The 25,080-nt window shown below is 43.4% G+C and overlaps 1 protein-coding gene across 1 annotated transcript in view; it reads right to left on the bottom strand.

The window, feature by feature from the left end:
* CCDC28A (coiled-coil domain containing 28A) overlaps positions 1 to 20,577 on the bottom strand; it is a 158,552-nt gene extending 137,975 nt beyond the window's left edge. Inside the window, exon 1 of the mRNA XM_086927538.1 lies at positions 20,467 to 20,577. The gene's annotated coding sequence lies outside the window, so the exon portion shown is untranslated. The remainder of the gene's footprint in view (positions 1 to 20,466) is intronic.
* Positions 20,578 to 25,080: the final 4,503 nt, after the last annotated feature.

Genomic DNA, 25,080 nt, shown 5'->3' with positions numbered 1-25,080 from the left:
AATACTCATGCTAAAAACGACGCTTCATGGACGTCCTTCGACACCTCAATTCACAAGCTGCTGGTCACCTTGAAACCCGCCAACCATCACACAGACCCCCTACCTGGAGTTTGACTGGAATGCCAATGCTGTTAAAGTCCTCACCCCCCTGTTCCTCCCACTCTGGACTAAAATCATCAACTGTTCCCTGCAACAAGGGCTCATCCCAGACTCCCTCAAGATTGGGCAAGTCACGCCTATACTCAAGAAACCCACAGCTGACCCGGCCGACCTAAACAACTATCGTCCTATCACCAATATCACCACTCTAGCAAAACTGTTAGAAAAATGCGTACAACTCCAACTGACAAAACACATTGAGCAGTTTGACCTCCTCAACTCTCACCAATCCGGATTCAGAGCAAAGCATAGCACGGAAACGGCCATGACACACATAATAGATGATGCCCTCCAAATCCTTGATCACAATGAGTCTTGCCTCCTCATCCTTCTTGACCTTTCTTCAGCATTTGATACGGTTAAACACGAGAATCTACTGGAGCTCCTAAATACCAGAATGGGCTTATCCGGGACGGTTCTCAAATGGTTCACGTCCTTTCTGCACAACCGTTCTCAGAGGTTCAAGATCAACAACGCACTGTCCTCGCCTGTGCCAGTAACACTGGGCGTCCCGCAAGGTTCCTCCCTATCCCCCACATTGTTCAACCTCGTCATAGAACCACTCACCACCTTGCTTCAATCTTCTAAGGTACATTTCCATATGTACGCCGATGACACTCAGCTCTACCTCAAGCTTCAATCCCCTGAAGACATCAAACTGTTGAATGCCACACTAAGAAACACCCAAGCTTGGCTGGCCGACAATCACCTCAAACTAAATGCTCTGAAAACTGAGTTCCTTCTAATTTCTCCTCCTGCGAAAAAGGCCATCACCCAAACCTGGCTCAATCATCTAACCGCACTCAATGTCCAACCCACCATCGTGGACTCAGCGAAATCCCTTGGCATCACACTGGACTGCAATCTCGACATGCAGCAGCATATTAGCATAGCAACTAAAGGAGCCAACTTCCAAATCAACACGCTGAGAAAACTCAAACCCTTCCTACCACCCAAGGACTTCTAAACTGTGGTACAAGCCTTAGTCATTCCTCGCATAGACTACGGAATTGTGGCTCTCAGCGGGCTCCCCCTGACAACAACGGCTCCCCTAAGAGCCTCCCTGAACGCGGCCGCGAGACTCATCACTGGCTCAAGAAAACACTCGCATATATCCCCTGACTTAAAAGCCCTGAACTGTCTGCCTATTGAAGCCAGAATTCAGTTGAAAATTGCCTGTATGACACACTCGGCCGTACACCACAAGGCACCCAACTACCTCTCTCATAAGCTGACCATATCAGGAGGCTCAAGATCCAACAGAAGCACAAACACTCTCCTCCTGAAACCACGGAGATTCCGGAAGGAAAAAAACATACAAACGCTCCTTCTCTGGAATGGCACCTAGGATCTGGAATGCACTCCCGCCAGAAACCAGGCTTATCCCGTCCACTATACTCTTCAAGAAAGAGGTGAAGGCCATCCTTATGGGTAAATACACCTGAACACTATTGATACTGGAACAATGACCGTATTTGGCTCCATCATTATCGGCAGTCTGAATACTTATCTACGGATGCTATACTATTGATTTCCAACTTGTTTACTGGGTTGTACACTAGGACTTGAGTGCCTCAATAACCTGCAACGCACCCACTACTGACTACTGCTTTGCCTTCAACATTGTGTTTACTCACCCTCTGGGGTGCTATAATCTTATCCGTTTAGACATTGTACTGCTTCCATATTATTGTTTCTTGATTGTTATTACTCTGTATACTCTTGTATGATTGATACCCTATTTTTGCAACTCACTGTCTACGGAATCTCATATTGATGTAAGAGTCTTGTTTATCCTACCTACTGCTTCTGTAAAGCGCTCTGATATCTGCAAAGATCTTGTTCGCGCTATATAAAACTTTAAAAATAAAATAAATAAATAAACTTGGTCCACTTGATGCTCCCCCATCCTGCCCTCCCTCCATCAGGCCCTGATCCGGGCTTCCCTCAGTGTCAGCTGCACTATGCTCTCCTCCCAGAGGTGTATCTATTTGGCAAAAGATGTAATATGAAAATAAATTAGGAGTGTCACTATCTCAGTGGTGTTGTAATGTTTATCAGCTCATGTTACTACACCGACTACGTTTCCCATACTACACCATTTGGGTTTAATTAATTAGTGTGGCGCAGGACTTTTGGGTGTGGATGATTAGTATGCATGCGCAGCACAGGCTTCGGTCATGAAATAGACTTTTCTTACACATTTCACACTTACCAAGGTTTTATGTTGGCTGTGATGTGTCAAGGGTCCCAGATCCAACAACAGCTGCCCCCTCCGTGTACTCACCACCATGGCCTCTGCTGCAGATGGTTCAGATGTAGTAGATAGCCCTCCTCCTGTCCCTTGTACCTCTCACAGACGTGCTGCCACCCTTTCTTTGGCCCTGGAGTGCAGGTCATACCATCTCTTCTTGATGTCTTCCAGGGACCCGAGTGCCACACCCAGGGCATTTATGCGCTGCTGCATTCCGCTCCAGATCTTACGTTTGTCTGCCTCAGCGATGCCCTCCCAAACAGCTCCTCATCATTATTGCAACATTCCTCAATAATTATGTCTATCTCGGTTTAGGAGAATTTGAGTTTCCTCAGCCGCTCCTTTCCACCATTGTCACCGACCTTGCTGCTCATGGTTTTTCAGACAGCCTGACTGCAGTGTTGTACTGTGCTGCTGCACCGGACTATGTGCTAGATAATCTGCTCAGGAATCTCCTGGGACACCATTTCCTGTTTTGGGGGGCCTTTTTTTCTCACATTCGCAATGTGCGTGCGCTGATTGAGCTTGTTTTAGGCTCTCTCACTTTTTGCACATGCTATAAGTCCTTTTCAACTTGGGACGCGATTTGCAAGTGCTTACCAACTCGCAAATAGCTGTGACGAGAAATAGCGATACAAATCATTAACGACTCGCAATCATGTTGCCGATTTAGTACGTAGGTATCGTTTTGCGACTCGCATATTGCAAGTCGGAATTTGACGCAATTTGAGAGTCACAATTTTTATCGGACGTACATCTAGCCCAGAAAGCCTCAAGTTCGCTTAAACGCTTAGTCCATGTTATGTCGATGAGAAAGATTGTCTTTAGGTTCAAAAGTGAAAACTCTGCATCTGCTAAAAAGAAGTGCACATCAAAAGCATGATGACGAAGTCCCACCGGGGATTAACAAATGGTTATGGTGGAATGGCTGATCAGGCAACCCGCAAAAAGGCCAAAAGAGCCGATAAGTAGCCTTTAACAGTCCCCAGAGCAAGTCCTTGCTGACTGAGGGACAAAACACACAGCATAATGTCAGACAACTTTGCCTGTAAAGTGTCAATTTGTCGGGTGCTGCAGCAATCCACAAATTGGTGCCAATGACTGGTATGAACAGATTTAATGAAGGAACTCTTCTCCGTTAGGATGACCTCAGCAACCTCAGGGTGCAGGTCGAAGTAGGTCAACTGTTGCTGCTGAGTCTCCAAGCACAAAGATGCAAAGTTTACAGGTTAGGTGCACGGCCCTGCCCTACTGCATCAGAAGATCCTCTTGAAGCGGCAGCCTGATCGAAGGATAGGTGCTCATGCCTACAAGTTCCATGTAGCACACTTTTTCATTTTTAGCTTTGTTTTATTAAGGGTTTCATTAGCAGTACAAACAGTTCCAACACTAAGTGCACATTACAATTTGCCATTTACAGTATTAACATTTAGGATGGGTATAAGGCCATCACAAGGTAGCCAGGGTAAGCTTAAATGAACAGAGCCCCCATCCACTCCCACTACAGTTGTTCCAACCAGTTAGGACATTACTCACATCAGTGTCTGTATTGATCTTTCCATTCCCTGCAGAGACCACATAACCATATCTCAAAATTCTCTATACAGAATCCATACCTTGTTGAATTTCCGTGAACATTCAGAAACTTTAAAAACAGATTCCTGTGCCTGAATTTACCTGTCTATGTTGGCAATCTCGCGGAGCAGCCATGGGCTATCAGGGCTTCTCCACAGTCAGATAATGTCTCTCCTGGCCACCATGAGAGCCACATTGCAAAATGGAAGTGTATACTTAGCTTCTGATCTCCCGCCATATCCCCAGTGTGGCCACTGAGGATTGAGGGCCAGGATTTCCACTGAAACAACTGAGTTCCGTTCGCTCACCGGCATCCAAAATGACTGTACCCTTGGGCAACTTCACAGGGTGTGAACCGGCACCCCAGATTGGCCACCACCTCTCATGCATTAGAGTCTGGTGGCTCAGTGGACTAATGAATCCACTGCAGAGGCTTATGTTCGACCTCATGGTCACAGGATCAAATCCCAGCGGGTCTACTCAGCCTTTCATCCATCTGTGGTTGATAAAATGAGTACCATTGAGTTGGGTAACAATAAACATCTGTTATTCAGCACCAAGAGACCAATGGGTTAACATGCGATTTACAAATACACGTTATGTTATGTTATCATGGTCTGTCTTTGCCACACCAAATAAGCCTTGGACTCGTAAAATACATACCACGCAATATTTTCTGTTGCATTATGCAGACCACTTTCTTAATGGTGACCTCCCTTGGATCTCCACATTTATTGTATGTATTTATGGCTCATTAATGCAAAGCCTGTACTATTAGGGTGAGGAAATACTGCAAGTTTGCATTGTACTACGGACAATGGTTCCAGTATAAAAATGTGTACATATTCTTGCAAAGTTTAACAATACGAGGATACGCATATTGCTTCCAAAATGCTCTCCATTTATATGCAAATATCTAACGAAGCTTGAAAGCAGGATTGATCATTCTGTTTGACACATGATAGTATTCCCCAAAAATATTCATAACCGAAAATCAGTGTAACTAGTTTGAACAAGATTATGGGGAGAAAATGAACGACCATTGGCAAAGCCAATGGTTCTGACATTGGTGGTCAGCCTTTTGGTTTTGTCAATTCATGTCTTGCTTTGACATGGTTTTTGTAAACTTTTATTGTTGTGAAAGCTGCAAGGCCCTCACCATTATAACAAATGCATTGGTAAAATACAAAAATGTATTTTGGTCTCAAAAAGCACACATTGGCACAGTAGTGCCTGGCATTGACTAGAACTAATTTTTGTGCTGATATTCTCCTTGTCAAAAAGCAGAATGTTGTCACTCACGGTGAAGCCAGCTGGTGGTTTGATAGAGATAGAATTTTGATAAAAATAAAGTCTTGGTTAACACCAGAATTAAAGAAAGCTACAATCGTGCCTGTGTGGTATATGTCTGTACATTAGTGCAGATTTATGGCTTTCATGACTGCGGACTTCAAAATAGCTTGTAGTGGCTGTAAAGTGGCCTCGACGGTATGTAGTCCTCCTCGCTCCCTGTCTCATCTCACATCTGTAATTGTGGAGCTGTTCCCCCACTTACCTGGAGTTAGACGAGGGCCCCAGGCTTAACATTTAGGTAGATGCATTGAGTGAGGGAGTGCCTACTCATGGGGTAGTTACTAACAGAGGTACATGAGGATGACGATCAGAAGGGTTTGCCGCTACTATTAGTGTTTGGCTCCGTAAGTCAGTACGTTCTGAGTCTTAAACAAAAGCATCTCACAACACATCTTCAGTCCCCTAGGGCTTTCGTACTGAAATGGCAGTGCAGGTCCCATTCATAGTAGCCGCTGCATGGCGCATCTGCCATTTTAAGATCAGGCAGAGGGGCCACAAATGAAGCGTCTGGGCTGCTGCGGGAGGCCACATGGCCTGGTCCGCAAGCCCCAGTTGAGTCCAGTCGTGAAATGTTTATCTTAAAGGCCAGGTGCCGGCAGGTAAGGAGCAGTGTATAGCTCTGTGGCCTTCTATGGCAGGCATCAGTGAGGTTAGAGGTGCTGCGGTCCTCGGGCGCAGCAACCCCACAGCAGTGCTTTAAATGGGCCGGTACTCACCGGTACAGAGTACCGGCACTTCCGATTCTTTTTGCCGTCAGTACCGGCACTTCTTTGTAGCCAGGGAGAGTACCGGTACCCTGATTCACGGCAGGCACAGGTTACGTTTTTCCTCCAGTCAAGGGCAGAGACCGCTCTGCTTCTAAGAAGCTTGTAATTAACTCGGCTAAAGCAGCCATTTGCAGAGTTGCTGGTAAAGATTCCTGCTGTGCCCATTTGAAAGGCCCCAAACTGCAGGGGGTTGACAGGGCCACGCAGTGATTAACAGGACAGGGTCTCTAGACAGACCCTGCACTGTCAGTAAGGTGCGCAGCGACCATTCAGGTGAAAGTATCATCGTCATGACTTTCATTTTGTGTAATTAGTTAATCTGTTTATTTTTTTTTACATAAAAACATTTCTCATGTGTCTTAATACGTGCTGCAACTGGTACAGAAGTCATTATGTATGATTATATTGAGGCCTTAGCCCCGCCTACTTGCCACACCTCTATTTTAATGAGTACCTGCACTTATTTGTTCCCATTTAAAGCATTGCCCCACAGATTACTGATTCGGGGGGGGGCTACCAGGAGGAGTATGCTCATGATTCGGTGCACTTATTTTCAAAAAACAAGGGGGACCCAGAGGGTAGCTAAGAACCATGGGTATAACTACGTTATGGAAACAGAGGTTCCTAGCTTATTTGGAATCAACAAAATGAAGTATAGAACACAATAGGCTGCTATACGTGAAAAACTCCTTGCCCAGCCGGACAAGGATTTTATTTCTGAGACACTGTCAAATATGATAACAATATACTTTTACACAAATAGAATGGCACAAGCCTGTGCTGTACTAAAGGAAAAAATAGAACAGGGTGAAAGGGGTGTTTTCAGGCAAGAAAAAAGGAGCAAAACAGGGCACTGTAAGTAAATTAAAGAATAGTGACAGTGTCGCCTGGAATGGAACATACACAATTACATTTACGATCTGCTGTATGTATGCCCACTCATTGGTGTCGACGGACGTTTCGATCCCTATTGCTCAATTACATTACTGGGATCATCATCAGGACTTAAAGTTAGATTTGCCTGAATGTAACAAAGCCTCTGATTGAGAGGTTTGGGGTTTTCACAAGAGAACAACCGGTTCGGAAGTTCTCGGGGTATTCCAGCATGTGCGCCGATAGCGCTCAATATATTCTCATTTGTTTTGTTGCGGCATTAAGCCGGGCCGTTAACTGCTATGATTTGCATTTCTGTCGGAATCCAATTGGGGATATGGAGGAAAGGTATCCTGTTTCTTTCTTTCAGATACGCCTGGTGTGGCGGGCTTGATGATAGAGAGAAAAATATATCAAGATGCTCGAGCAGGGCTCAATTGCCTTCCACTCGTTTCACGATCGATGTCGGAATGGTACGCAAGTCGGATTGGAGCTTGCGTGTGGACAGGATACTGGGTCTCGATGCCGGTCCGATTTGTTCCCATTTAAAGCATTGCCCCACAGATTACTGATTCGGGGGGGCTACCAGGAGGAGTATGCTCATGATTCGGTGCACGCCAATCTCCTTCTTCTGATGCCATGAAAGGACGGGAAAGCCTCGAACCGACAAGCCGTGCAGGTATTTAGTAGGTGTTTGCCAGTCCTCTGGGAATGAGGTGATTGCCGCCGAGATGGAGACCCCAGGCTCTCTCAGCAGTATTTGTGGCTTTTGCGGAGCTCAGATAGCAGCCCTCTCAAAACTCCCTGTGTACTGCTTTACCTGGTGCACAGGCAGATCGGACTCGTTGGTATCGCCATATTGCATCCCGCAGGCACACTGTTGTGTTTGCATTTCTTAAATGTACTGTTGTTCCTTCTTTGTGCATGTGCCAGTTTAGGTCACTGTTAGAATGTAGAATGTTATACATGTCATGATACTGTGCATCATTTGTAAAGGACAGTTGTTCCTGAGATGCTGAACTTACTGGATGACATGTGATTGAGCTCTTTGAGTTATGAAAGGAAACTTATCTACATTCCTGCATTTATCCTTTATTACACTGGCAACGGGATTCGAAGAGCAGAACCTACGTGGGCAACTCGGATTTATTTACTCTACTTGGATTCCCGTTTTGATGAAATATATATGGAATATTAAACCTGGATCTTTCAAGGAAATTCGGAAGAAAGAGTTTAAACACTCTCACCGTTTGGCGATTTTTAAACTACCTTATGGATTTGAACTGAAATATTGGATTTGCTGTGCTGCGACTGAAAAGGTATCTTTAACCTTAAGCCTATTTCACAAGGAGTTGGAATTGGTGATTTGACATTGTCGATCAGTGCGATAAAAAGGAAACATTGCGTTTTACATTGTCTGGCCCCGTTATCAGCACACACCATTATTTCAAAAGCAATCACCTTTTGAGTTCGATCTCCGACGGACTTTGGAATTTTTCTACTGGGTTCAGGATTCGACTGTTGACATATGTAATCCAGAATATAAAAGTTTTTGTTCAGCAAATTTTAATTCTATTAGGATAACATTGTCATTGACATTTATTTAAGGCTAAATTTGTTTTGGTACTATGACTCAACCTAATTACAATATTACTGCGCCTCAAGCGTTTTGGGTTTCAGGCAATGAACCTCCACTCAAATGGTTGGAGTGGAACCCTTACTTCTGCAACTATATTGACACATTAGATGAGGATGGTAAAATGTCTCATGCTCAAAAAAAAGACTTCTTTTACATTCCTTAGGTCCTGTGGGATTGAAGGTGTATGAAACTATGACTAAACCTTCTTTTCCTAGAGATTTAAATGTTTATGCGTTAACGCTATTGCATTTAGACACTTACTTTGCCCCTAAAGTTTGTATAGGTGTAACTAGGTACAAGTTTTTCTCGAGGAAACAAGCTAAAGATGAGAATATTGATCATTACCTTGCTAACCTTAAAAAATTGTTGTTAGATTGCAAATTTGGTGTGTTACAAGAAGAACTTATTAGAGACCAAATTGTTATGCACTCTTACAATTCTTCCATACAAGATAGATTATGGATTAATGGAGATTCTCCATTAGATGATATTCTTGCCATTGCACGTAAAGCAGAAATGTCTGGCAGGTGTGCGAATGTAATCAAACTTGATAATAGTTCTCTTACTAATGAAGTTGTTAGTAAGGTAAATGCTGTTGATAGAAGGAAATGTAACTATAATTCAAAGATTACTATGAGCGAAAGTAACAGACCATTTTATGCAAAACATTCTCAAGCTTCCTCAAATTCTAGACTTAAGTGTTATAGATGCAATAGTTTGGAGAATTTGGCAGACTTTAAAGGATGTCCTGGCCTTAAAGCAAAATGCGCTAGTTGCAGATTAAAAGGTCATTTGACAAAAGCTTGTAATAGAAAAAAAAGTAAAGTGAAGTTTGTGAATGACATGGATGAGGATGAAAATTTGGAGAATGACTTGGAGGATAATTTAGTTATGAATTTACATGACAAGTTAGTTTTGAAGATCCGTGATGAAGATGTTGTTAACAAACCCATTTGTTTAATGAATATTGGAGGGGTGGATGTTAAGATTTATGCAGATTCTGGTTCGCCCTATACAATTATTAATGAGTCTTCTTTTGTCCAACGAGTTGGTGAAAAATTATTATCACCAGATATTCATCTTGAAGGTTATATGGGGGAACCTATTGCTATCCTTGGTTTCCGTTGGTTTGTGTTTAAATTCAAGGGTAGAGAATGTAGAGGGAAGTTATACATAGCCAAGAAAGGGCCACCGGTTTAGGGTGGTGTCTTGGCAGGGTTTTTGGCTCTATTTAGCAGTGATATAGACTTTAATCTTGCTCACATCTAGGATAGGTATTCTTAGCTTGTGTTGGCCCTTTTAAGCCCTTTCTTCCAGACCTAGAAGAGGCCATCTATTGCCTATTGGCTTTGGCCTGTTATTATTTCTTATAGTAGAGGTTGGATCCTGTGGTCCTGACTTTATATTACACATTGGTATGGTTTATGTAGGTATTCTGACAGAGCTAAGGGGTATTTCATCCCTTTCAGGCCTACAACTAGAGGGACTCCATCTTGATGGAGCTGAGAGGCTTTTAGAGTAAAGGTAAAGTTTATAGTTAAAGCTGTTGTTCGCTTGGAGAGAACCGGCTCAGGCTGGCCCTTATCGAAGGAATGTATTTTTCTCCACTCCGAAGACACAACTTCAGGCTGGCCAGCTGGGAACGTGTCCTTGGTACGGGGAGGTACAAGAATTTGGTGGGCGGCAGGTTACTGGCCGTAACTTTCCATGAAAGGACAAGCTTCCATATTAGCGAGCTACAGGAGAGGAGGAGTGTTCATTCCAGCTTGTGTGCAGTTCAGCCTGGAGCTCAGTTCAGCTTGGAGCTCAGTTCAGCTTGGAGAGAGAACAGGATGTCTGCTGGAGCTGCAGAATAGAGTGCAGTTCTTGAATGGAGAAAGAAGGCAGACGATTGCTGAAGATGAGGAGAGAGAGAGCAGTGCAGAGAGCATCAAAGAAGGCTGTCAGCTGGAGCAATTGAACCAGAGGCGTGGTGATGTGGTGAAGGAGGGAGAGACAGAGGGAGCCCTAATCCCACCAGAGGCAGAGAGAAATCTTCCTTCTAATAGGTGAGGTAGTCTGAACTAGTCCCCTTTACACTTACACCTTAATCTTGTTCTTATTCCCTAGGCTATTGTATGTCTAATCTTTTCCCTTTCAGCGGTGTGTTAAAAGTTCCTGTTACCCCGCAGATAAATTTTATGTCTAATCCTTTTCTTTCAGCGGTGTGTTAAAGTTACTGCTAGTTATAGAGACCCCATAGTTTTGTGTATGTATACTTTATTATTGTTACAATAAACATCCCCATTAATTAGTGAACTACAGTGCATGAGTTTTTTTATGATAAAGCTAGCCTATCTTCTAGCCAGTTGCCGTTGAGCCACTGATGGATCAGAAGGGAGTAGGAGCGCTTAAATCAAGGAATAACTCAATCACATAGTGTGTATATCTTTGTCCCCATACAGTGAGGGTAATCCCCTGAGATAGGAGACCTGCAAGTAAGGGACCAAGTTAGTACACCATCCCATAATCCTGTAAACAGCGTCTTCTGTTCCAAAGCATAGGTAACCTTTTTCTCCTAGTCAGATGTTACAGCCAGAACAGATGCTGCCCCTGATCCGGTAAGTCTGAATAAATAGGGAGAACAGGGAGCCCTTGAGCTAGGGAATTGTTGACACTAAGTAATTCGGCTATCCCATAATATTGTTGTAGTAGCAGACCCTTAGTGAAGAGACAGAAAACTGAAGGTGTTCATAGGAATGTGGTCGTCGTTGATATACGGCGTTAATGAGAGCACTGATTGTGTGTATACCCACAGGATTGTGGCTTGTGTAAATGAGAGCGTTGGGGGGGATTACCAACGTGGAGGTTTGCCGGATTGTAAACCGTTTGGAAAAAGGAGAGCACTGGGGCTGCAGACCCACGTGTGTAGACACGCCAGATTGTGTGTCATATCTGCCCTAGGGTAGATTAGTCTGGGTCTGAGTGGCCGCGAGACTATAAGGTATGAGTGTGGTGTAGGGCATGGATATCCTTAGTAATCAGTGAGTATTCTTAGTATCCCTATAGATTTAGTGGTGTTTTTAATAATATGAGCTTGTATATTGAGAGTTCCCCATCCTCAGGTAGGTACCCAGGTGCCTGGATATATGGTCCTGAGGAGGGATGTGGTTACGTTCTGGCTGGGTTAGATGGGCCCCTAGGGGCTGATCCCATCTAAGCAGAAAATCCGGCCATAACAGGTGGTTCGACCAAAAGCAGTTGCACATCATTCTGGATCCAAACAGCCGTGAACAAGTTTTAGTTTTGGATGATAGTACTACAGTCACTAATGAAATTTTGCATACATTTCCAAAAGTTTTCAGTAAGAATTTAGGAAATTTAATTGGGTTTGAGCACAAGATCATAATTAAAGAAGATGCTTGCCCTAAGGTACATAAATGTAGAAATGTTCCCATTTTAGTGAGAGATGAAGGGAGTAAAGAACTAGATAAATTAGTATCTAATAATATTATTGAGCCAATTGAAGCTAGTGAATGGGTTTCTCCGATTGTCGTTGCGAGACGGAGCAACGGAAAAATTAGGTTATGTGTAGATTTAAGGTACCTAAATAACAACATTGTGGTTGACAAGTTCCCACTTCCAAAGATTAATGAAATGGTGTCTAGTTTAGGCAATGCACGATGGTTCTCGACGATAGACCTATCGTCTGCATATCACCAAATTTCCTTGTGTCCTGAGACAATGAAATTCACATCTTTTGTAACTCCATTTGGTTGCTTCCGATATAAGCGGATGCCTTTTGGCTTAGCTTCGGCGGCCGCTGTTTTTCAGCGATTAACATATCAACTTTTTAAGGAGGAAAAGGGAGTCAGATTTTTCCAAGACGACCTCCTTGTTTTTGGGGATGATGAGAATGAGCATTTGTTAAGATTGGAAAGAGTTTTGAGTATTCTTGAAAGCAAGGGCCTTACTGTAGAGCATTCAAAGTGCAAATTCGCACAAAGGAGTGTGACATATCTTGGTCATATATTGACGAAGAAGGCGTAAGACTTAAACCCTCTTTGGTTTCTTCCATTTCAGAGGCCCCTGTTCCTACGTGTAAGGATGACATTAGATCATTTTTAGGAATGGTGGAATTTTGCTCAAAGTATGTGCCTAATTTTGCAAATATCACCTATAACATTATACAACTCCTAAAAAAAAAAGTGTAAAATTTGAGTGGTCTAATTCTTGTGATGAAGATTTTAAAAACATACAGCTAGCTATTGCCAAGGCCATTGCCCTGCATAGTTTCGATCCATCTCTAGAGAGTGTAATTACGACAGATGCTAGTAATAAGGGCCTTGGCGCTGTTTTAGCTCAGGTGGATAAGAATGGCATTGAAAAAGTGATTGCTTACGCTCCAAGATCTTTGTCCCCTTGTGAAGAAAAGTACCCAATAATAGAAAGGGAAGCCTTATCATGTGCTTGGGGGTTGGAACATTTTAAATCTTTTGATTGGGGGAAAATGTGTATATTGCGTAGTGATCACTAACCCTTGGTGAAAATTTTAACAACAGAAGGAGTGATCAATGCATCAGCAAGATTAGCTAGAATTTCAATGAGGTTGCAAAATTTCATTTACAAGATTATTTACGTTCCAGGCAAAAGTAATGTGGTTGCAGATTTTTTGTCCAGAATGCCAGTCATGTTGGAAGAGTGTGACAATAATGAATGGAATGAGTTACAAGTTGCTTTTGTTCATGATGAGGGTCTTTCAGCTTTCAGTAAGGAGGAGTGGAATAGGGAGTATTCCACAGACAATAATTTGCAAAAGGTAATTTAATTTACTGTTAATGGTTGGCCAAGTAAAAAGGATTTGTTGGATGATGCCATCAGACCTTTTTGGGAGGTTAGGTCTGAACTTTCTGTAGCACATGAAACGCTTTTAAGAGGTGAGAGGATAATTCCTCCTATAGGATTACGTGAAGGGATTATTGAACTCTGCTATGAGGGTCATCCAGGAATTGTGAGATCTAAGTCATTAGTTAAAAACTTATTTTGGTGGCTAGGTTGTGATTCCCAGACAGAAAAGGTTGTCAGGAATTGCTTTGTTTTTGCTTCTTCAGATAAGACCTTACGTACCTTTCGTCCTCCAATGTTAGAGAGTGCTTTTCCTGACAATCCTTGGGAATGTGTAGCAGTTGACATAATGGGTCCTATTCAGGAGCATGATGGATCTCATCATGTTTTAATTGTTCTTATGGATCTTTTCTCTAAATGGCCTGTTGTTAAAGTTGTTGAGAGGGCAGACACAGATTCAGTGCTTTCTTTTCTTGATGAGACTTTTGTAGCTGAGGGAATTCCTTCCTGCATCCTCACGGATAATGGAGTTCAGTTTTTATCCTTAAGGACGAAAGCGTATTTTAAAAAATTAGGTATTAACCATAGGACAACATCACTTTATAATCCAAGTGGAAATGGTGTTGTTGAGCGATTTAATAGAGTTTTGAAGAATACTATTCAGTTGTCAATAAGTAATCCTCTAGATTGGCCTGCACAAATTGGGAAGGTTGTTTGGAATTACCGTATCACTAGTAATGATTCCACTGGTATTTCTCCATTTGTGTTAATGAAAGGTAGAAACCCACGTTCTAAGCCTATTCCTGCTTGGTTATTTTCTAGTGATGTGGAGCCGTGGTCTAGAGAATTGATTAAGGCATGTATGGAACAAGTGCATGATAAAAATAAAAAGTATCATGATTTGAAGCATGGTTCTAAAGAGGTTCAAATTGAGGTTGGAGATTGGATCCGAGTCAAGAAGCCTTTTAAGGTCCAAAAAGGTAATTCCCAATTCTCAGAGCCTTTTCAGGTGGAGGAGATTTTGAAGAACTCTGTAAAGCTTAATAATGGGAAGGTATGGAATCTTAATAGGATTGCAAAATGTAAACCTTGTAGTTCTCACGCTATTTGGAAACCAGAGGATTTGGATGTGGAAAATTCTTCTAAGAATGATGAGTTGCTGGTTAATCCAAAGGAGGTTAATTGTCCTTCAAGTATAAGTGAGGTGGAAAATACCGTTCCATCAGCTAGTGGTGATGTGGCTTCATCTGGGGATGTTTCTGAGGGATCAATTATGGTTCCACAAGATGAGGGTCTGTTTCTGAGAGTGAAGACTCAACTTTGTGTCGTCATTCCTCAAGGAAGAAGGTGGTGCCTTTTTGGCTTAAAGATTACGTTATTAATAATAAGTAAAAAATAATTACACAGAAAACCATCTGTTACTGGTTGTTATATTGTATTGTGAATACATTTAAAGTATCAATTAAATCATACAATGTTTTATAATTAGTATTGAGTTTTAATGTTTTTTTTATTTAATTGCTCTTTTGTTTATTATTTTTTTTATTATTAGGAAAAGGGGGATGTGTTGTGTTTGCATTTCTTAAATGTACTGTTGTTCCTTCTTAGTGCATGTGCCAGTTTAGGTCACTGTTAGAATGTAGAATGTTATACATGTCATGATACTGTGCATCATTTGTAAAGGACAGTTGTTCCTGAGATGCTGAACTTACTGGATGACATGTGATTGAGCTCTTCGAGTTATTAAAGGGAACTTATCTACATTCCTGCATTAATCCTTTATTACACACACCCATATTGCCATAGCGTAGAAGCCACCCGTGGCGGCTCCTACGCTATGGCAGAAGAGAGTCAGTCAAAAATTTACTTTATTTGGTTTGTCACAACCATAAAGCATACATATACAAAAATTCAATTAAAATAGCAACAGGTTAAAAGTTCATTTAGTTAAAATATGTTTTCTCATTCTTTAATTGGACACGTTATCCCAGACCCTATCTGTGGTCTGTTTCTACTTTTTGAAACGGAGTCTCTACAAAGTTCATGAATTTTACCCTGCGACATATTAGGATGTTTGAACCTGCTCCCATCCAGCTGGTCACAGCTTGCCTGCAGGTACGGATCTGTAACATATTAAAAATTGGTTTCAGTAAAGTTTTCCTCTTTTCTTTGGAGGACTCACATGTGCACAGGAGGTGGCACAAGGTCTCGCTGTGATAATCAGAAGAGAGTTGCCCCACCTTCCAGTAGTGTTAAGAAAATGAAACGATAATAAACCATGGTTTATTCTCGTTTTATTTTGTATCCCATAGTCTTGGGGACGGGGCCAAGGGGATAACAGGCACTCAGAGGGAGTGGTATGTACTGTTATCAGTGTACATGAAAGTTTGGATGGCCGTCTTAGGCCGGCATAAGAGTTATGCTCACTTTGTCTGTTCTCCACGCAGGCTGCTTTACAGCTTTACGAGAAGAAATGCAGCAGTGGTGGCAAGGAGGTATGTTTATTTTATTTATTTTTTACTACACCTCTAACCCTCCGATCCCCCCCTCCCCAATCTGTGCCACCCGCCTCTGCCATATTATACAGGATGATTATCTCTCCAATATAGCCACATGCTGTGACTGGTGAGCACTCCAGCTTCCCGTCACTGATCTTGTCATGAGGCAAGTATTTCTTTGCAAGATTACCTTCCTGCTTACAACAATTATGCTGTGAAGAAGCCTCAACATACGATGTATCCACTTTGGTGCCATGGAGTACTCACGTGGGATTAATCCAGGGAGTAAGGTTCCATGCTATACATACATACCTTAAAAGTAAGTTTCAATCAATGTTACGGTGTAGCCAACACATTTTTGAGCCATGATAAACTAGATAGAGTGGTACTCACGACAGTAATTATCTTCTTTCAGTCATCCACAACTCTTGTACAAAGGTTGTGATCAGTGATATCCATTCAGTGGAAACATCGCTGTTTTCATGCGGAGTGATGGGCCTCATTAGATATATACGTCCATTACAGGTAAGGGGAGTTGAATTATATAGGAATTGTTTTTAATGCAAATACGGATGTGGATGGTTACTCACAGTCACTTTTTTATATTTTGAAATATTTCAGTGAAGATTGAATATCCAGGACCTGGAAATTGATTCAGCAGTCCCTAATGTTAGAGTGCCATGTAGATGTTTGGAGGTATGCGATTTATTCGAGTTCATTAGTGTGTTTTCTATTGATAGGAAACCCCTTTGTACTGAACTAAGGGCTCTATTATGTTTCTGGTTACAGGTCATTAAGAAAGATGGCAATAGTCCTGATGAGACTATCTGATTAAATGTAGGATCTAAACATCAATGACACATCTTGGGTTGTAAACTGATCTACTCGGTATCAAAATCCATTAAATAAATGGAGGATTCCTATTCAAATATAAATTTAAGAGAAAGCAGCTATATCATTAGTTTTATGTTTAGCTGTAAATATATACAACACTATGAGCACTGTGCCAAAAAATTATGCATGAAACACTGTGAAAAGGCAATGAATAAACATTTTTGCAACAGAGAGGCCTCGGGGTATATTTAATTATCTTTAAGAAATTCAGTACCATGAAAAAACATACATGGATTAGTTCAGATTAGTGCAATATAGATGTTGGCGATGTTGAAATGAGTCCCACTGGAACCTTGCTATGTTATTTCTAGTAATTTACCCAGGTGCGAAGCTGGGTGCAAGGGTTAGTCTTTGTTTGCATACATTTTGCACACGGCGAAACATTGTATGGGCATTTAAATGAGCTGGATTTGATTTAAAAATCGCGCTGTTAAATCGAAAGGGACACTGAGTAAACCATCTCAAATGATTTTCCGGACTTGGTTGACTGATTTTTATGATAGAATACTAGCAGAGTAGAAGGAACCCCACAAATTATCATTGAGGATTCCAAAGGGCAGCAAGTCATAATGAAAGCTTTTTCTTCTTTGGTTAACAAGCCACTTAAGTACCCATACTGCACAACGATGGTACAATAGGTGGTACTAGTTCTCTACAAAAATCAAACAGGCTGGGACACAAACGCAGCTCCCTTTCCCATAAATAAGCAACACTTTGATTTTCCCAGTTTTGAAGCCAGATTGTCTTGGAACTACGTTTTTGCTATCACAATTTGAACCAACAATGTATAATGTATGCTGCACAAAATGAACATAGTACTGGATTAAGGACACAACTCATGTGTCAAAAACATAAAACCACAAGAGACACAGCAATCACATTTTTTACCCAGAGTAAAATCAAACTACATTACTTAATGTCATTTACATTTTGGGGGACGCTAAACGCGTTTCAAGATTATTTCAAAGGTAAAGAACAGCCAGGGGTTTTCTCAGCCTAAAAACTGAACCACTGCAAGATTATTTGAGCGTGGTCTCTTATCTTGACTACATATATTATATATGATAAAGTGAATGAACACATTTAGCATGTTGATAGGATAGTCACACTACTTGCCGTAGCAGGCTATACAATGAATATGAGAACATTCAAAATACGCTATTTGAATATACCGTTTCTGTGATATGAAGGAACGGGACTCACATTAATGGTTCCGAGAGAAACATGGAACTTCAGAGCCCCCCAAATAATCTGAAAATTGACAGGGGTTAATGGGCTTTCTTAATTAGTGAATATCTCTTTCAAATTATGCAGAGAGGGCACAACCCATATTCCAGTTAATTATAAAAACATTTTGGGGAAGGACTGTAACAAAGAACACACTCAAATCCTTAAAGGATTTCAAAAAGGTATAATTTAAACTGCACATTTGCAAACACTTAAGAGCAAACACAGTTCAGTGATTTGAATAGTCCCCAGTCAATCAGGCTTCACGTATATCATGTACAATAATAGGCACACTAGACCAATTGCGTACAACTCACATTAACATTGTACAGCAGAAGATTATTTTGTAGTAATAGAGAACGCTTACACAGGAGTTCAGGTTGCAATTATTAAGGAGTGAACCAACTCTCAGAAAAATAAAATACATATGGACATGTTGACAGCCGAATTGGAAAGGAACTCTGCCCAATACTTTCCATTAGCTTTTTGTTTTGGCTTTGAACCGCTCTCCAGTGTGCTTTAATTCTATGAGGCTCTCTTTCTTGTTCATTCACTTCCACCCCATCCATGTTGCTCTAGCTCTGTTTATTTCTTCCTAAATGCCTTCGTGTTGTTTTCCCAAACCAGCGCTCACATCCATGTCGCTTCTAACCAAGCAACACCAAGCTCCTACACCCACCATCTGTGTTGCTTCGCACAACCTCTGCGTTGTTTCCCTTCTGCATTCTTACCCTCACATGCGTGTATATTTTTCCATCTACCCAACTCAGATTGGTAAACAAAAAGAAAAAAAACACTTGCATCACTTAATGGATGCTGAACCACAAAATGATGCAGCTGGTCGTATAGGCCTTTTTTCCTGTTTATGAGCCATTTTGCACAAGATCGAGGATGTTATACAGCATAGCTATAATCACTGCAAAGACAATTGGTGCCAAAGGTCAGAACTGTTGGTTTGCTGATGCTTGTTTGGATTGGTTTTCATGTCTGCTATTGTCTTGGATGACAGCTATAATAGAGACAACATGCTTTTCTGTGGGACCAGGCAGCAGCAGTTCGGCAATACATGCTCCTGCAACATACTATTCTGCCCCCCGCAGCTGCCACTTGCTAACATCCCTCTGTGCTCCACTTCACTTCACTTTTATCTATCGCTCAAATCCCTATCCCATTTTCGACTGTACTACAGTATTTGTATACAACTTACTACTCATATCGGAGTACTGAAATGCTTGGTTTATGTGGGTAGAACACAAAACTGTGGGTTGAATTGTGTTGTCTTCACTTTGAGCCTATGTGAAAATGTTTTCCATGTTTATGACGACCAACGAATTATGGTTATTTTGTTATGGACTACAGTAATTAGGACTTTTATGGAGGAGGAAGTGTGAGAGATAAGCAAACATTTGTATAATTTGTGGTATACTGGGAGCTGTCATTGGCTCTACAGATCCCTTTATGGCGTTGCAGCTTACCTTTGATTTTTTTGATCAATTCCCTATGCTGGCTGTTGCAGGAGATCGACACTCGGTGATCTCATAGATCTGGAAGAAGTAACAGGTGTGTCTAGAGAGTGGGATGGGTAGAGAAGTCAGAGATATATGCCCAGATGGACTGTGTTACAGACAGTCCTCCTTTATATGACTGCCAAAATCAGATAGCAATTTAAGTGATTTGTCAAAATGCACTGCGTTATCATCATCCATTTTGTCATGTAAGTGTTAGTGCTCAGAGTACATTGTTACATGTTCCATGTTCCATACAGACCATATGCAGTATCGGGTCCCAATCTGACATCCTATCCTTTTGTCCCTTCTACCCCTGAGGAGAGCTTATTTTGAACTCTGCAGCCGTACAGCTATCAACCACTGTAGGTGTATGCTCTCTGGGATTTGTAGTTCTACTTATCTCATTACTGAAGGCAGGCTTATCTGACTGAATAAGCTACTCCCGCATGTTCCTAGGAAAATGGACATGTCATAGCAGTGCTGTGTATGAAGATCGAGGGTGTATCTCGGACGTGACTTTGCTCTACGCCTCATACTTAAACTACAATCTGATATTCCTTCATACAAACACTACAATTCAGTCAAATATACGTATCTGCGCCTTTGAGTAGCATATGTACCCGCCCAACACTTTGGTGTGGTTCTTCTTCAAATCAGGTCGTTCTTCACAATTAGACTATTGCAGACATCATCAACATTATGTAAGGCAACTATGCCCTCTACATACAATCGAGTAAGCGTTCAACACATCGGAAATTCATGACAAAAGCCACAGAACCAGAGGGGGAAAAAAAGAGTTAAAATAAAAGTTTCTAGGAAGCAGAACGGTAAGCTCTTCTATGCCTCGCTGTAGCTACAGAGAATGGGGAAACGTCCAAATAATACACATACTTACACAGATCGTCTGTACACTCAGATTAATGCTTGCTGTCCGCAATATCACTACTTCCGGGTTACACGACAGCCCCAACCATGGCTGATCGTATTTAGGGAGCCGTCTTTGAACGGGAGCATTTCTTTAAGTGTAAACTGAACCAGGATTGGAGCACGGCAGCATCCCATCCGCTGCACAAAATTCCGAATTGCTCATTGGCTACGAAGTTCGCACGTGCCTCTGGTAAACATAACCGAACGTTTCACAGCCAGATGGTGAGAGCTGGGTTGTTGCAGCCGTCATTAGTTCGCTGGTGGATGACCTAAATTGAGTCACATGTAGCCTCAGTAGGAAGCTGAGTCGAACTGCTAATATATACCCCTGATGTGATCTACGGTGTCGCGTCGGCAGGTGGACAGTCCGGTACAGAGCTGAATCATGCTGGTCGGAGAGAGAGTGGTGGTTTACACCTTGGTCAAGGGCAGGGCTATTTATTTATTTACTTTATTTAATACATTTTTATAAAGCGCGAACTTTACCCGAAAGGTGTCAGAGCACTGTACAATAGAACCAGTTACGTTACATGAGAGAACTGTTACAGGAATGGAACAAACAGAAATAGCATGCCATAGAATCAAAGCGACGCAGGCAAAAGGCACACAATCTCAAGCACAGACTATGCAAGCAAAAATATGAATATGACACATTTTACAATGACTAAAGAACTTCCTGGCGAAAGATAGCAGACCATAGAATCAAAACAACACAGGCAAAAGGAACACAATATCAAACGCAGCAAGCACAGAATGCAGAAACAAAAATATAAATATATATGACAAATTTACAATGACTAAAGAACTTCCTGGCGGCTCTGAGAAGGAGGGAATTAGTTCTGAAAGTGTCTTTGGAATAAAAGAGATTTGAGTTCCGCTTTGAAGATCTGGATGGAGGTGATGGCACGGAGCGAAGGAGGAAGGGAGTTCCAGATTCTCACCACATTACCTGAGAACGATTGTGCCATACATTTTTCCCTTTTGAAGGAGGGGGGTTCAAGAATGAACTTTTCCGCATTCCGAGAAGGTCTTGAGCCTCCAGACAATTTCAGTTTATTCGCCAGATAGCGAGGGGAGGGAGAGTGCAAAGCTTTGTCGGTGATTCACGCCGTTCTGTAGATAGCTCTAACCTCGATGGGAAGCCATCGGAGAGAAGACAGGATAGGAGTGATGTGGTCACTTCGTTTGGACCATGAAATGAAGCGAGCTGCTAAATGGAGGACGGATATGAGGGGGGAGGAGTGAGATTTGGTAAGGCCAGTCAGAAGAGAATTGCAATAATCCAGTCTAGAGACAACTAGCGATTGGACCAAGGTTTTTAGGTCATTCTCCGGGAAGAACAGACGAATCCCCCATAAAAGGCGCAGCTGATAACGTGTGCTCTTGGCCATAGAATTGATGTGTGAGATTAGGTTGAGTCTTTTGCCAAGTATTACACCTAAGGATTTAGCGCAGTCCACAATGATGGGTTTACTGTTGAGTAGATTCAACTGATCCAACCAGGATTGCACAGGAGGCGGGGAATGAGAGCTAGATAAGAGGAGGAATTTCGTTCTGGAGGGATTGAGAAAGAGTTGGTGAACTACGGCTATGGAAATTATGGTGCAGAAAAGGGCCAAATTATGCCGCAGGGTTTAGTAATTATGTTTTAATTACATCCTCCAAGCATTATTTTCTTGAAGGGCTTTGGACACCCTCTTGTACAATGGTTTATTATTTTTTTTATTTAACTAGTACGGCAGCCGTAGCACTAAATATGGCGCATCACTTTCTTTTTGTTTCCTTGTGATCACCCAACGCGGTCACATGTTTTTTTGAAAATGTGTTTACTTTTTGGTACTATTCTGGCACCCGCGCTTTAGCTTTAAACATTTATAGCTAACAAGCAGTTGCTGCAATTGCTTCAAAAGCAAGGAAATGGAAAAAATGTGCATTTTTTTTCTATTTCTTTACTTTCCCTAAAGCAGATGTAATTTCGCCGTAGCCGCAACTACTTGACTTTCCAGCAGCAGCCCAGCTCGAGTCCAGTCTCAGATCGGGCTCCTAGAGTCCCACATCCGTCTTCTTTTCCTCTTTGTGTTTATGAGGAGTCAGCTGCAGCACCTCACTGTCTGCCGGTGGCAGCAAGTCAAGCTTCAGCAGCATTCTCGGAAGCCCCAGGATTGACACAGGCAACAGGAGAAGATCCGCAAAACCACTCCAGCAGCAAGCTTGCACTCTCAACAGCAGTTTATGAAAGAGCATGTTAGTGCTCGGACCGTTCCTAATGTTTCGATTTTGTCACACCGCTTGATGAGTGTGAGCCGCATCCACAGTGGCGGAAAACTGATGACATAGGAGCCTGCGTGTGCTGGGGCTGCCAGTAGATCTACAGGGCTTTGTTTAGACACTTTCTGTGAAGTCACAAAATCCCAAACTGCCCTTCTGTGCACCCCAGCCACAATTCCAACCACTGTAGTTATGTGGGGTTTCTCAGGTCATAGTGTTGGGACAGATAGCCAAATTGGTCGCTATCTTAAAAGGGTGAATCACTTACTTCCCGGCATTCGGGAACGCACTGACTACCAATAAAACAGAAGTAAAAAAAACGATATATATATTTTAAACACGGAGATAAAATCTGACACTCCAGAATTGCAATGAACTGGACCAGGTGCTTCAATTACCAGAGGAGATTAATATCTGATAACTGCGTGGTTAATTAGCACGTTAAATGGTATAACGGTTGGGGGGGCGTGGCCGCGGCGGCAACCGTAATGGCCGCTCCGCTGTGAAGCTCCTCCGGGCGGGCGCCCACTTCGGACAAAAAGGAACGTGAACCGCGTCCCTGCCAACCCTAAATGCAGTGTCCAGCCTACTGATGGTCCGGGGCAGCTGGAGAGAAGTTCCTGAGCCGCGGGAGCGGCTGGCCGCGACGGCCACCGCGGAGGGGATCTGAGGCCTCCGGACCTCGGCGCCATCTTCCCTGCTGCGCTGGAGAGCCGGGTGAGTGCGACTCGGCAGACTGCGGCCGCGCCGCCGCTCCTTTAGGCTCCTGCCTCTGGCGGCCTCGCGCGCTGTTCCCCCCTAACCGCTCGGTCCCGTCTTTTCCCTGGTTTCCGGGCTCTCGGGTGTGGCTGCGGCCTTGGCCCGTTCGGGAGCGGGAGCCGGGGACTGGATTTCGGACTCGTGCGGAATCGGTGGGGGGTGCTGCGGGCACGTTCGGGGTCGGGTGAGGAGCGGTGCGCAGGCCTGCTAGTCGGTCCGGGAGCGCTCCCTGGTAACGAACAGCGGCCCCGCCGTGCGCCCGAACAACGCGCCACCTTCCATCGCCGCCACGAGGCTTCTGCTGGCTACGCCACGGCTGGGTGGCCTACTCATGCACCTCCCGGCACCATTTTGAGCTTCCTGGCCATCACCATCCCTGCTACTCTGACTGCGGCCTGAACATTTGCCTGCTGTCCTATCCACGTGGCCGGTCATTGGAGGTCTACGGGTCGGCCTGCTTTTACCATTGATCCCTGCTCACCACCACTGTCGCAGATACTGCGGCCCCGCCACACGTCCTCCACGATGGGGAAAAAGGATCCAGCCCAGAGGACTCAACTTCGACAAGACTCTCCCTGCCGCCGACCCCCCTCCGGGTACTGTTGCTGGAGCTCTAGTGACACAGGACGCTGGCGATGCGGCGTCCATGATGGCCACCATGATGGAGGAGATGCGTGCAGGTTTCAAAGCCCTTGATACAAGGTTCGACAGTCTGGAACAAAAGCTGTCTGCCATCAACTCAACTGTACAAGCCCACGATCGGCGTCTGGACCAGGTGGAGTCTAGAATATCTGACCTTGAAGACGAATCCTCCAAAACCCGAAAGAGACTTGAGAGGGTGGAGAAAATTCTTAAGGATGTCGCCATTAAAAACGAGGATTTGGAGGCGCGTGGCCGGCGAAACAACATCAGAATCCTTGGCGTAGCGGAGACTACTGCCACTGGCCGGTTCGACACCTTTGTGGAAAATCTCCTTATCGAATTGTTTGGTAAAGACACATTTACGGCTGGTTTTGTTGTGGAGAGAGCTCACAGGTCATTGGGGCCTAAGCCACGCTCGGGACAGCTACCCCGGCCCATCATTGCCATCATGAACTTTAGGGACCGTGACGCCGCGCTTTGGGCGGCGCGAGAGATGGGCGAGGTGAGATGGCAAGGGAGCAAGCTGTCCTTCTTTCCGGACTATACGGTCATGGTGCAGGAGGCTCAGAGGAAATACACCAGCGTCAAGGCAGCTCTTCGAAACCTGGGCCTGAAATACAGTATGCTCTACCCAGCTCGGTTGAAAGTGGACATTAATGGCCGGTATCGCATTTTTGACTCTCCAGCTGAGGTTCAGGACTTCTGCCACACGTATAAGAAAGGGCCTGGATCGGCCCCTGGCTCTAGACCCACTTCTCCCCAGCAGCCAGACACGCAGGCCAGCGCTGACTTGTTTACAGACGCTGGACAGGGCTGAATGTAGACTCCGCTCCAGTTTTGGTTCATTCTTTTCTTGCAGGGGTGGCTAACATTCCTTTCATCCTTATCCGTTTATGACATTCTCAATGTTCCG

Source organism: Lissotriton vulgaris, chromosome 6, assembly GCF_964263255.1.
Source record: "Lissotriton vulgaris chromosome 6, aLisVul1.2, whole genome shotgun sequence".
Taxonomy (NCBI): domain Eukaryota; kingdom Metazoa; phylum Chordata; class Amphibia; order Caudata; family Salamandridae; genus Lissotriton; species Lissotriton vulgaris.
This window is presented reverse-complemented; position numbering and strand designations above follow the sequence as displayed.